Source organism: Gorilla gorilla, chromosome 23 (genome assembly GCF_029281585.2).
Source record: "Gorilla gorilla gorilla isolate KB3781 chromosome 23, NHGRI_mGorGor1-v2.1_pri, whole genome shotgun sequence".
Lineage (NCBI taxonomy): Eukaryota > Metazoa > Chordata > Mammalia > Primates > Hominidae > Gorilla > Gorilla gorilla.
The window spans coordinates 34,237,821-34,248,968 of record NC_086018.1 but is presented as its reverse complement, the minus strand read 5'-3'; positions in this window follow the sequence as shown (position 1 = coordinate 34,248,968).

Genomic DNA, 11,148 nt, shown 5'->3' with positions numbered 1-11,148 from the left:
TCGTTTTTCACAGAGGGTTTTGAGGCCTCCAGTATTTAAATGTGTAAAATCAGGCAGGAGTGGAAGGAGGAAAGGAAAAAAGACAGGATAGGTAGTGAGGTGAGCGGTCACATTCTTGTGAAGCTTTGATTAGCCCTCCTTGAATCCACAGGTTCTCTATGAAAGGAGGGGGTAGAGGAACAGTCAATTATTCATTCGTCTCATGCACAGTTCATCTACATTTTATATAAGATAAAAATGAACACAGAGTAGAGGAAGCAGGCATATGTGCATTTTTCTGAGGGTGGGCAGAAGTCTTGTTATTTGTCATGTACCAGTGAAGATAAGTTGCTAATTTGCATTGTCACAATGAAATTACACAAAGTCTGCCTCAGGGTAAAAACTTCTGGGACCCACAAGGAGTTTCCTTGTGAGCAATTTGTGAAAGAGTCTACCTGGGGAACATGTTGCCTTTTGTCTTCGCAAATATCTGCTTAGAAGCAAAAACAAAGGCAGGTTTTGGAGTGACTCCGTTTCTAAGCTTAACTGTTTCCAGTGAGTTTTGGGGTCCCAAGATTTGATTTTCCTTTCACGTTTTCTCCTTGTTCTTCAACAACTTTTTTTTTTTTTGACAGATTCTTGCTCTGTTGCCAGGCTGGAGTGCAGTGTTGTGATCTTGGCTCACTGCAACCTCCACCTCCCGGGTTCAAGTGATTCTCCTGCCTCAGCCTCCCAAGTAGCTGGGACTACAGGCACGCACCACCAAGCCCAGCTAATTTTTGTATTTTTAGTACAGACAGCGTTTCACCATGTTGGCCAGCATGGTCTCGATCTCTTGGCGTTGTGATCTGCCTGCCTCGGTCTCCGAAAGCGCTGGGATTACAGGCGTGAGCCACTGCGCCTGGCCGTTCTTCAACATCTTTTGGACAAAACACTGTAGAAGCAAATGAGTCTCTGGTCACGAGTTTGGTCTGAATTCTATTGCAGCAGGACGAGCTGCACACAAAACCTCTCAGACACCGAGTAGTAGAAGGAAGGGCTTTATTCAGCTGGGAGCATCGGCAAGCTGCTGCCTTAAAATCCGAGCTCCCTGAGTGCACAATTTCTGTCCCTTTTAAGGGCTCACAACACTAAAGATTTCACATGAAAGGGTCATGATTGATTTGAGCAAGCAGGCGGTACGTGACAGGGGCTGCATATACAGGTGGTCGGGGGGGAACAGAACAGGGCAGGGAGTTTCACAATGTTCTTCTACATAATGTAAGGAATCTATGAATAACATTGGTTTCTAAATCATAAGTTGATTTTTAACTAATGGGTTTAGGCCAGGCGGGCCCAGGCCTGGTTTCGGGCCTGGTGCCAGGCTGCCTGTCTTTGGTTTTAGTTCCTTGTTGTTTTTTCTTAAAACAGGTACTGAGTACAAAACAATATAAAAATAATATGAGAGGGTCTTTCTCTTCCTTCACTATAACACAGTTTTCAAGCTTCAGTTTGCAGGACTTCAAGAAAAGCACAGTTTTGATTTCTGGTGATTCCAAGTCAGAAAAATGAGAGAAAAAGAAAAGCAAAATATTAGTTTGGAGACTTGTAGCCAGGAAAGAATTCATTATGTAGTCCAGATAAACTGTGGACAAACAATACGGCTAGAAAACAATGGAGAAAGCTAGAATCCAATAACAAGCATTCTCTAGTTTCTTTCGAAACATACCTTTTCTCTCTCTAGTCCTGTATTTCTACCAAAGACAAATCATAGTAGGGCTAATTTATTTGCAACAGAAGTTTTAGTCTGATGGTTCTTGGCCTGATCATTTGTATAAAGTGCAGCAAGAATACTTATTTGGCATATGGGCTCCTTTTGGAAATTGACTTTGCTACAACATTTTCTTTTTCATAAGATATCTCAGAGTAGGCCTTTTAAAACCTCAAGCTCAGCCAAGGATTTATATTTGCCTGCAGATGCCTATATATATTAGGTGAGTTCCTTTCTCCTCAAGGTCCCAAGATAACTTGGGCTTCCTGGGCCTGTCAGAAAGTGACATTCTTTACTTACCACAGGACAGGAACCCTGTAAAGGAACTGTATAGGCAAAATTTGAGGAAAATTTTTCAAAGAGACTTTCATTGGCTCTATAAGCCAGCCACCATTCCTCAAAGCAGCCTGCTTATATGTGGAAATATGCCATGCCAGTCAAAGCCTTGGTAAAATAACCAGTGTCTCTAGTTGTGTCCTGTTATGAAAGAAAACAGATTCCAACTGAACTTATGCAAATAACTCTATTGCCATGAACTAAGAATACTCACAAATAGTTTCCAAATTCTGGAGAAATCAGATAGTGAGAAAGAAATATGCTTCAAATTTTGCTCACAAGAGTATACTTTATTCAATTATTAAAAGCTACATGGAGCCCAAAGGGAAAAAGAAGCTTTCTTGACTAAGAAAAACAAAACAAAAGAATCAGTCATATATTAAACAAAAAGTCATTAAAAATTTATTTTTGTTCTCCATTAATTCACTCCCATGTAATTACCTTCTTCCACTTGATATTGGGTTAGCAATCCTCATGACCACATCAACTTTTGAATTACAGTCCTGGAAGATTTATTTTTTTTCTTAGTCCAATGGCACAATCTGTAGCTGATCATAAACTGTTTTTTGAGAAGTAAAGTAAAACACTTATTGCAGATAACAAAAGTATGAGAACAGCATTGGTAAAGACACATTTGACAAGGAAATTATTTCTGTGGCAAACAACTACTTAACATAATAATCATAATTATTTCTGATAACATATGCCAAGACATATTAGACCTATAGAATCTCGTACAATTTTGGAACAGATATTAATAACACATTTATATAAACATAACCCAAAGAATGTTAAACACTGTTTTATATTTGTCATGCTGGACCCCTATGCTAATGAGCTGACAGGACACAGCCTTGGAGAGACAGAAGAAAAGACCTGGAGACAGCAGGTGAGACATAAGCTTTATTCAGGGAGCTTATGTACAGGGAGCCCAGGAGCGGCAGGCAAGACAAGAAATCCCCTCCTATTTGTCAAATGCATGCAGGTTATATGATATTCTTCCCAGAGCAACCTTCACTTAGCACCTCTGCCAGGAAACCTCCACCTAGCCCAAAACAAAAGGTCTTGGTTCCTTGCACAACCTCTGATCCAAGGAACAGAGTTATTCATAAGTATGATGTAAACATCTGGATTGGCCATTCCGGGGATCCATACCTTGGAACATTGAACAAAAACTCACCAAGGAATGTAGGGTTATTCTTAGGGGATGCTTCAGTTATTGCTGTCTGACGGGACATGCCCACCATGCTCTCCACACCCCTGCATAGCCTTGAATGGCCCTCACAATCTCATCACACTGTTTTTCTGTGATTTCCCTGGGGCCAGTTTTGTGGAACAGCATTGCAGCCAGACACCCCAGCAGCAACACTAACCACAACAAAGGATTATGAACGCAATTGCAATTACACTAGATACAAAGTTTCTCCACGTGTCTGGGAGTTGATTAAACCATGAGGTGATAAGATCATAAGACAAAGACTCTGTGGCTGGACTCTGGGTATCTAATGTCAGCAGAGCCTGTGTTATGTTATGAGAGTAATGAGGGCTATATACACAACATTTTGTTTTAATTAATGCACAAGTTCCACCATGGGCAGCAGTTATATGATTTTGGGTCATACGATTTTGCAGAGGAACATGCCTGATCTGGGTGGTTTCTTGATTGGGAAGAGTAAAATGATGGTGAGTATCACTGAAGGCTGCAGCTATGTGTTTAGCCAGCACATGAATTGCAGCTCTGCAATTACAGTTGCCACTTTGGAGGCAAAGATGGCCAAGGGGTAGAACCACCAGTATGCACATATCTGGTAATCTCTAGCTTTTACCGTTTTCCAGTTACTGGGGGTCGTGTCTAAATGGGGAACTATATACTGTGGCAATTAAGGATGCCCTGAGATGCATCTGCCAATCCAATTGAATGGCAAATAAGGCCAAGGGTGGGTGACACAGGCCCACAGCCATCTCCATCTCCATGGGGATTGGTAGGCACCCATATGCAGAGACTTATTCTACCAATCCAGCCATGTATCATTGCTTAACCCAAGGGCTTGGTGACATTGTTGTACAGGTAGTCACCCCATATTGTGGGGTTAGCCGGTGATGTGCTGTCATTGTGTCTACCAATACACAGTTGCACAACTGACTACCTGTATTTGTACTATGGTTGTTCTGTCTGCTGTTATAGCTAAGGTGCAAGTTTACCCATGCCCCACTGCACCAAAGCAATTGCAAACCTTCCCCAGCCTCTGGGAATAGAATCTTCACTGCACTACAATTGTGCAGTGAAGAATTAACTTTACCCCAGGAGAGGTTTTCCCTTTGTCCCCTACCCCTGCGAAGTGATCTCCAGGCCCCTGGAATGCCCTGCCTGGTAGGAACGTCTTTTTTTCCCTGGTGGTTTGGCTACAGGACAGTATAGCAAATGTGATGGATGATGGGGGTTTGGGGCTATTGGGTATCTCTTCTCACCACCAGAGGATCTGGGGACTAATGGTGTGAGACCTCAGGGAGGGGCTGGAAACTCCAGGTCAGCCATGAGTGCAGCCTGTGGTCAAGCCCCAGCAAACACTCTGGACACTAAGGCATGGGTTGAGAAAGACTTTCTGTTTGACCAAACTCCAGTTGGGCTCTTCTGAGCCTCTTCTCCTCTAGGCACCAACCTTGGCCTTCCATGCCCATCCCGTGCTTGCTGGGCCTGCACCACCCTGGCTCAGCAAGAATCCCCCTGTGTCAGTTTAGGGAGGGTCCTCCCCTCTTACTGTCTGAGCACACTTGCTATCCGATCACTCTCCTCACCTGCCCCTTGATGGGTGAGTGTCTGACCTGCCTTTAGGGAAAATCCTGTTAGGCCAGTTTAGCATGAACCCCCGACTCTGGTGCCTCCTGTCAGTCCTGTTCCATCTGCCACCCCTCACTCTGGTGTTGGCTGTGACTCCCCCTCTGTCTTTACTATATTGGGAGCTGGGCTCAGTCTCCCTCCCCTGTAATGACAATCCCGAATAAAGGCTTCCTTCCTGATTTAATGTGATTCACAGGAATGTTTCCTTAACTGGGTGAGCTTCCCTGGTTGGCAACACCCCATGTGTTTTGTCCCACATTGACACAGGAGAATGCAGCCTCTTGAGGACAACGAAGCTTCACACCTGAAACCCTCCTAGACTCTGCCCTGTGTGTCTCTTCCTTAGGCTGATTTTAACCTGTGTTTTTTCCCTGTGATAAACCAGTCATGCAATAACAGTTTTCAGTGAGTTACGTGAATTCCTCTAGTGAATTATAGAATCTAAGGATGGATTTAGGAATCCCCTTAAATTTGCAGTTAGTGTCAAAGGTAAGGGTGCCCTCAGACATTGCAGTTTTGGTAACTCTGAGTACTCAGAATTCAAACAAAACCAAAAACAGACCTACACAAGATCACTTTGCCTGGCATCTCCTCTCTTCCAATGCCTCATGCCCTTTGACCTTCTGACTGATGGTCACTGGTTCCAAGCACCGCACCAGTTGACTGGAGGAGGAGACCTGGCTGTTAGTTTTGGAGAGTCCACATGGATTCTCCAGCCACCTTACTGCCTCCTGACCTACCACCTGCACCTCCAACCTTCCAGGTCTCACTCTCAGATGTCACCAGCCTAACCGATGCCTTAGGAGTGATGGCTTCACCTCTGTGCTTGCCAAGGCCACGTGCAATTTTATGGAGCCTCTAGAAGACTCAAGATACTTTCAGAACCATCTATATAAATTGCTAATGCTGAAAAGACCTGAATTTGGACAAGATGGTAGACAAAGTGTTTTCCTCTTTGGTTGGCAACTTATGAGTTTCCTCAGAACCCCTGAAATTGTCAGCCACCCATTCTGACTCTGGAAGTGGTCACTAAGCCACACTGCTTTCCCAGGGCCAGGGGCTACTCTATGTAGAACACAAGAGAGTCCCAAAGGGCAGGCAAAAACTCCGCAGTTCTCACAGTTCTCAGGCTTGGTGTGGGGGAAACCGTCACTCACGGCCCACTATGCCAATCACTGATGGGATCAAATCAGGGAGGGAAGAAATATCCCTCTCCCACTCATGTGTCCTCTGCAAGTCAATGACCTCCTTACGTTTGGTGTCCTTGGTGCCTCCCTCCTCTCACCCTAGTCCCTGGTGTCCCAGCCTTCCTACTTACCCTCCAATTAGGCCCACTTATGCCCATCCTGACCCCTCGTTCTGCCCCTGGTCCAGGTCTATCTGGACTTTTGGGCAGGATCATGGTACTTGGTCCCCCACCTTTGACCTGGAGTTCACTCTAAGGCCTTCACCATCCTCCTATATGATTGAATTACTATTCCCATTGGACAGATGCCAGATGCCAGATGCCAGTCTCCAAGGCATAATCCTAGAGGCCCACAGCTGTGCAGGGACAGAAGCCAGGATCCATCCCAGCTCTGATCAACTTCACTCCAGCCTCTCCATGTCCTGGGCCAGCAGAAAGGTTCTGCTGTGTTTGTGCAATTCCTCAGATGGGGAAGAAATAGGCCTGGGCCAGAATCGCCAGGAACACACATTGATTTGGTCAGGATTTTTCTGACTTGTCCCAAAGGAAGTGCTTCTTGGCTTTCATCTCCAAGAAGGAGAACTTTGGCCCTGGTCTCTTCCCACCAAGCTTTTAAAAAGTTAATGTTAGAAGTCTGAGGAAGATGGCAGATAGGAGACAGGGCTAACATGCAGCTCCCACTTGGATGGACAGGACAGCACGTGGAGACCCACATCAGGTAATAATGTGTGCCAAGAACCACCACAGGAATGTACCAGGAAAACTGAAAGAATTCACAGATCCTTTGAAAGAAGTGGCATGCTCCTTGCCAATTCTATGAGACAGGCAAAAAACTGTGAGTTCCCAAAGTGTGAGGGAGGGAAAATCTGCCTCCAAACACACATCGCCCCTGGGGAATCTGAAAATCCAGATTATAGGAGAGGGATTTAACCTTACCCATAGCTGAAATGGATTCAGAGAACCATGCAAAATGTAAAAGTAGAAGCAGAAGTGGGAAGAGTCCTGTAGGCATTCCCAGTGTCCAGCTCAAGCCCAGGGCACCATCCCTGGCGGTATCTCACAGACGCCTTTGGGGAAAGCAGCCAGTAGAATTTGGGAGGGGTCACAGGGTGAAAGAAGCTTCCAGCTGGATTTTCTAATAATTTCTACTGGGCTTGAATTTTCTTGAGCAGAATCCAGGGGGAGAACAGAAACTTCTGCAAATACGAGCCCAGGAGCCACCACTGACACTGTGGGCAGATGGGGAGAGGCAAGGCCTGAAAGCCATGCTTGCTTTCTCAGTGGAGAAGCTTATGGCCTGGGACAAGGTCTGAGTTCTGTGCACAGGCTGCCTGAATCTAAACTTGGCATTGTTAGTGGGGCACTGCGGGAGCAAGGCCAGCCTTGCCAACTACATGTGATCTGGGTGAGGCCTCTCGCTGCCAGCTATCCCCCACTTCCCTGGCGAACTATATGGCACAGCAGAGGCAGCCATAATCCCCTCTGTAACAAACCCCATTGGCCTTAGGACAATCTGTATCCCTCACAGTGGCCGCAGCAAGCCCTGCTTAAGGAAAGTCTGAGCTCAGACCCAGCTAACCCTGCCTGCCACCTGATGGTATTTCTCTACTTATCCTGGTACCTGAACGCAAAAGACATAAACTCGTGGGAGCGTTATGGCCCTGCCAATCACCTGAGAAACTAGAATACTTACCCTGGTCAACCTAGGGCAAGCTTGTATCTCCCTTCTACTACCGCAGCTGGTGCTCTCTTGAAAGTGCCACTTCCTGGTTGGAGACCAACCAACTCAGGCCATTACAGCAACTCATGACAGAATAACCCTATTCCCAGGAAGGAGAAGACAAGAGCTAATACCACTGCCCGCAACATCCTGACTAACCAGAGGTCCTCAGTCTCTCCACATGACAGCTTCACTGCTAGCATAACCAGCATTCGAGGAAACAGCACACTAGAGAAAACTACAACCAATGACTCTCACGGAGTCTGCTTCACTCGCCTGTCACCTACACCAGAGTAGGTGCTGGTATCCATGGCTAGGAGACCAGAAGATGATCACATCACAGGACTCTTTGCAGACATTCCCCAGCACCAACCCGAAGCCTGGTATAGCCCCGGTGGGTGGCTATACCCAGAAGAGCAATAATAATCACTGCAGTCTGGCTCTCAGGAAGCCCTATTCCTAGGAGAAGGAGAGCACCACATCAAGGAATAACCCGTAGGACAAAAGAACCTGAACAGAAGGAGTTGAGTTTCAGATCTTTCCACTGAAATAGTCTACCCAAATGAGAAGGAACCAGAAAAGTAATTCTGGTAATATGACAAAACATATTTCTATAACACCCCCCAAAGCTATTGCTAGCTCCCTAGCAATACATACAAGCCAACAAAAAATCTCTGAATTGCCATATAAAGAATTTAGAAGGTTGATTATTAAGCTATTCAAGGAGATAGCAGAGGAAGGTGAAAACCAACTTAAAGAAATTTTTAAAAATACAGAATATGGATGAAAATTCTCCAGAGAAATAGATATCACAAAGAAAAAAACAATCACAACTTCTGGAAATGAAAGACACACTGAAAGAAATACAAAAGGCACTGGAAAGTTTCAACAATAGACTAGAACAAGTAGAAGAAAGAACTTCGGAGCTTGAAGACGCGGCTTTCAAATTAACCCAATCAGACAAAGACAAAGAAAAAAGAATTTTAAAAAATGAGCAAAGCCTCCAAGAAATTTGAGATTATGTTAAATGGCCAAATTTAAGAATAATTGGTGTTGCTGAGGATGAAGAGAAATCTAAAAGTTTGGAAAACTTATTTGAGGGAATAATTGAGGAAAACTTCCTTGGCCTTGCTAGAGATCTAGATATCCAGATACTAGAAGTTCAAAGAGCATCTGGGAAATTTATCACAAAATGATCCTCACCTAGCCACATGTCATCAGGGTATCTAAAGTCAAGAAGAAGGAAATAATCTTAAGAGCTGTGAGACAAAAGCATAAGGTAACCTGTAAAGGAAACTCTATGAGATTAACAGCTAATTTATCAGCAGAAACCATATAAGCCAGAAGGGACTGGAGTCCTGTTGTTAGCCTCCTTAAACAAAATAATTGTTAGTCAAGAATTTTGTATCCAGCAAAACTAAGCTTCATAAATGAAGGAGAGATAAAGTCTTTTTCAGACAAACAAATGCTGAAAGAATTCGCCACTACCAAGCCAGTACTACAAGAAATGCTAAAAGGAGTTCTAAGTCTTGAAACAAAACCTCGAAATACACCAAAACAGAACCTCCTTACAGCATATTGTTTTATAAGCCTTAGGGCCTATAAAACAATAACACAATGAAAAAAATAAGGTATTTAGGCAACAACTTGCCTGATGAATAGAACAGCACTTTATATCTCAATACTAACATTGAATGAAAATGGGCTAAATGGTTCACTTAAAAGGTACAAGGGCTGGGTGCAGTGGCTCACATCTGTAATCCCAGCACCTTGGGAGGCTAAGGCAGGCAGATCACGAGGTCAGGAGATCGAGACCATCCTGGCTAACACAGTGAAACCCCATCTCTACTAAAATACCAAAAAAAAAAAAAAAAAATTTAGCTGGGTGTGGTGGCGGGTGCCTGTAGTCCCAGCTACTCGGGAGGCTGAGGCAGGAGAATAGCATGAACCCAGGAGGTGGAGCTTGCAGCAAGCCAAGATCGCACCACTGCACTCCAGCTTGGGTGACAGAGAGAGACTCCATCTCAAAAAAAAAAAAAAAAAAAGGTACATAATGGCAGAATGGTACTGGTATAAAAATAGGCACATAGATCAAGGGAACAGAATAGAGAACACAGAAATAAAGCCAAATACTTTCAGCTAACTAGTCTTTGACAAAGCAAAGAAAAACATATAGTGCAGAAAGGACACCCTATTCAACAAATGGTGCTAGGATAATTGGCAAGCCACATGTAGAAGAATGAAACAGTATCCTCATACAAAAATCAACTCAAGATGGATCAAAGACTTAAATCTAAAACCTGAAACCATAAAAATTCTAGAAGATAACATCGGAAAAACTCTTTCAGACATTGGCTTAGGCAAAGAATTCAGGACCAAGAACCCCAAAATAAATGCAACGAAAACAAAAATAAAGAGATGGGACCTAATTAAAGTAAAAAGCTTCTGCACAGCAAAATAAATAATCAGCAGAGAAAACAGACAACCCTCAAAGTGGGAGAAAATATTTGCAAACTATGCATTTGACAAAGGACTAATATCCAGTTTCTACAAGGAACTCAAACCAATCAGCAAGAAAAAAAAAATAATCCCATCAAAAAGTGGGCAAAGGACATGAATAGACAATTCTCAAAAGAAGATATACAAAATGAAATGGCCAAAAAACATATGAAAAAGTGCTCAAGATCACTAATTATCAGAGAAATGCAAATTAAAACTGCAATAAGTTGCCACCTTACTCCTGCAAGAATGGCCATAATTTAAAAACCAAAGAAGAATAGAAGGGCGCAGTGGCTCACACCTGTAATCCCAGCACTTTGGGAGGCCAAAGCAGGTGGATCACTTGAGGTCAGGAGTTCAAGACCAGCCTAGCCAAAACGGTGTGAATATGGTGAAAAGGGAAAACTTTTACACTGGTGGTGGGAATGTAAACTAGTGCAACCACTACGGAAAACAGTATGGCAACTCCTTAAAAAACTAAAAGTAGAATACCATTTGATCCAGTAATCCCACTACCGGGTATCTACCCAGAGGAGAAAAGTTATTATATAAAAAAGATACTCGCACATGCAAGTTTATAACTGCCTAATTTGCAACTGAAAAAATATGGAACCAACCTAAATGCTCATCAGCCAACAAGTGGATGAAGAAAATGTGTGTGTGTGTATATATATATATATATATACACACACACACCCCTATATATGTATATGCTGTGGAATATTACTCAGCCATAAAAAGGAAGGAAATAATGGCATCTGTAGCAACCTGGGTGAAGTTGGACACCATTATTCTGAGTGAAGTAACTCAGGAATGGAAAACCAAATATTGTATGTTCT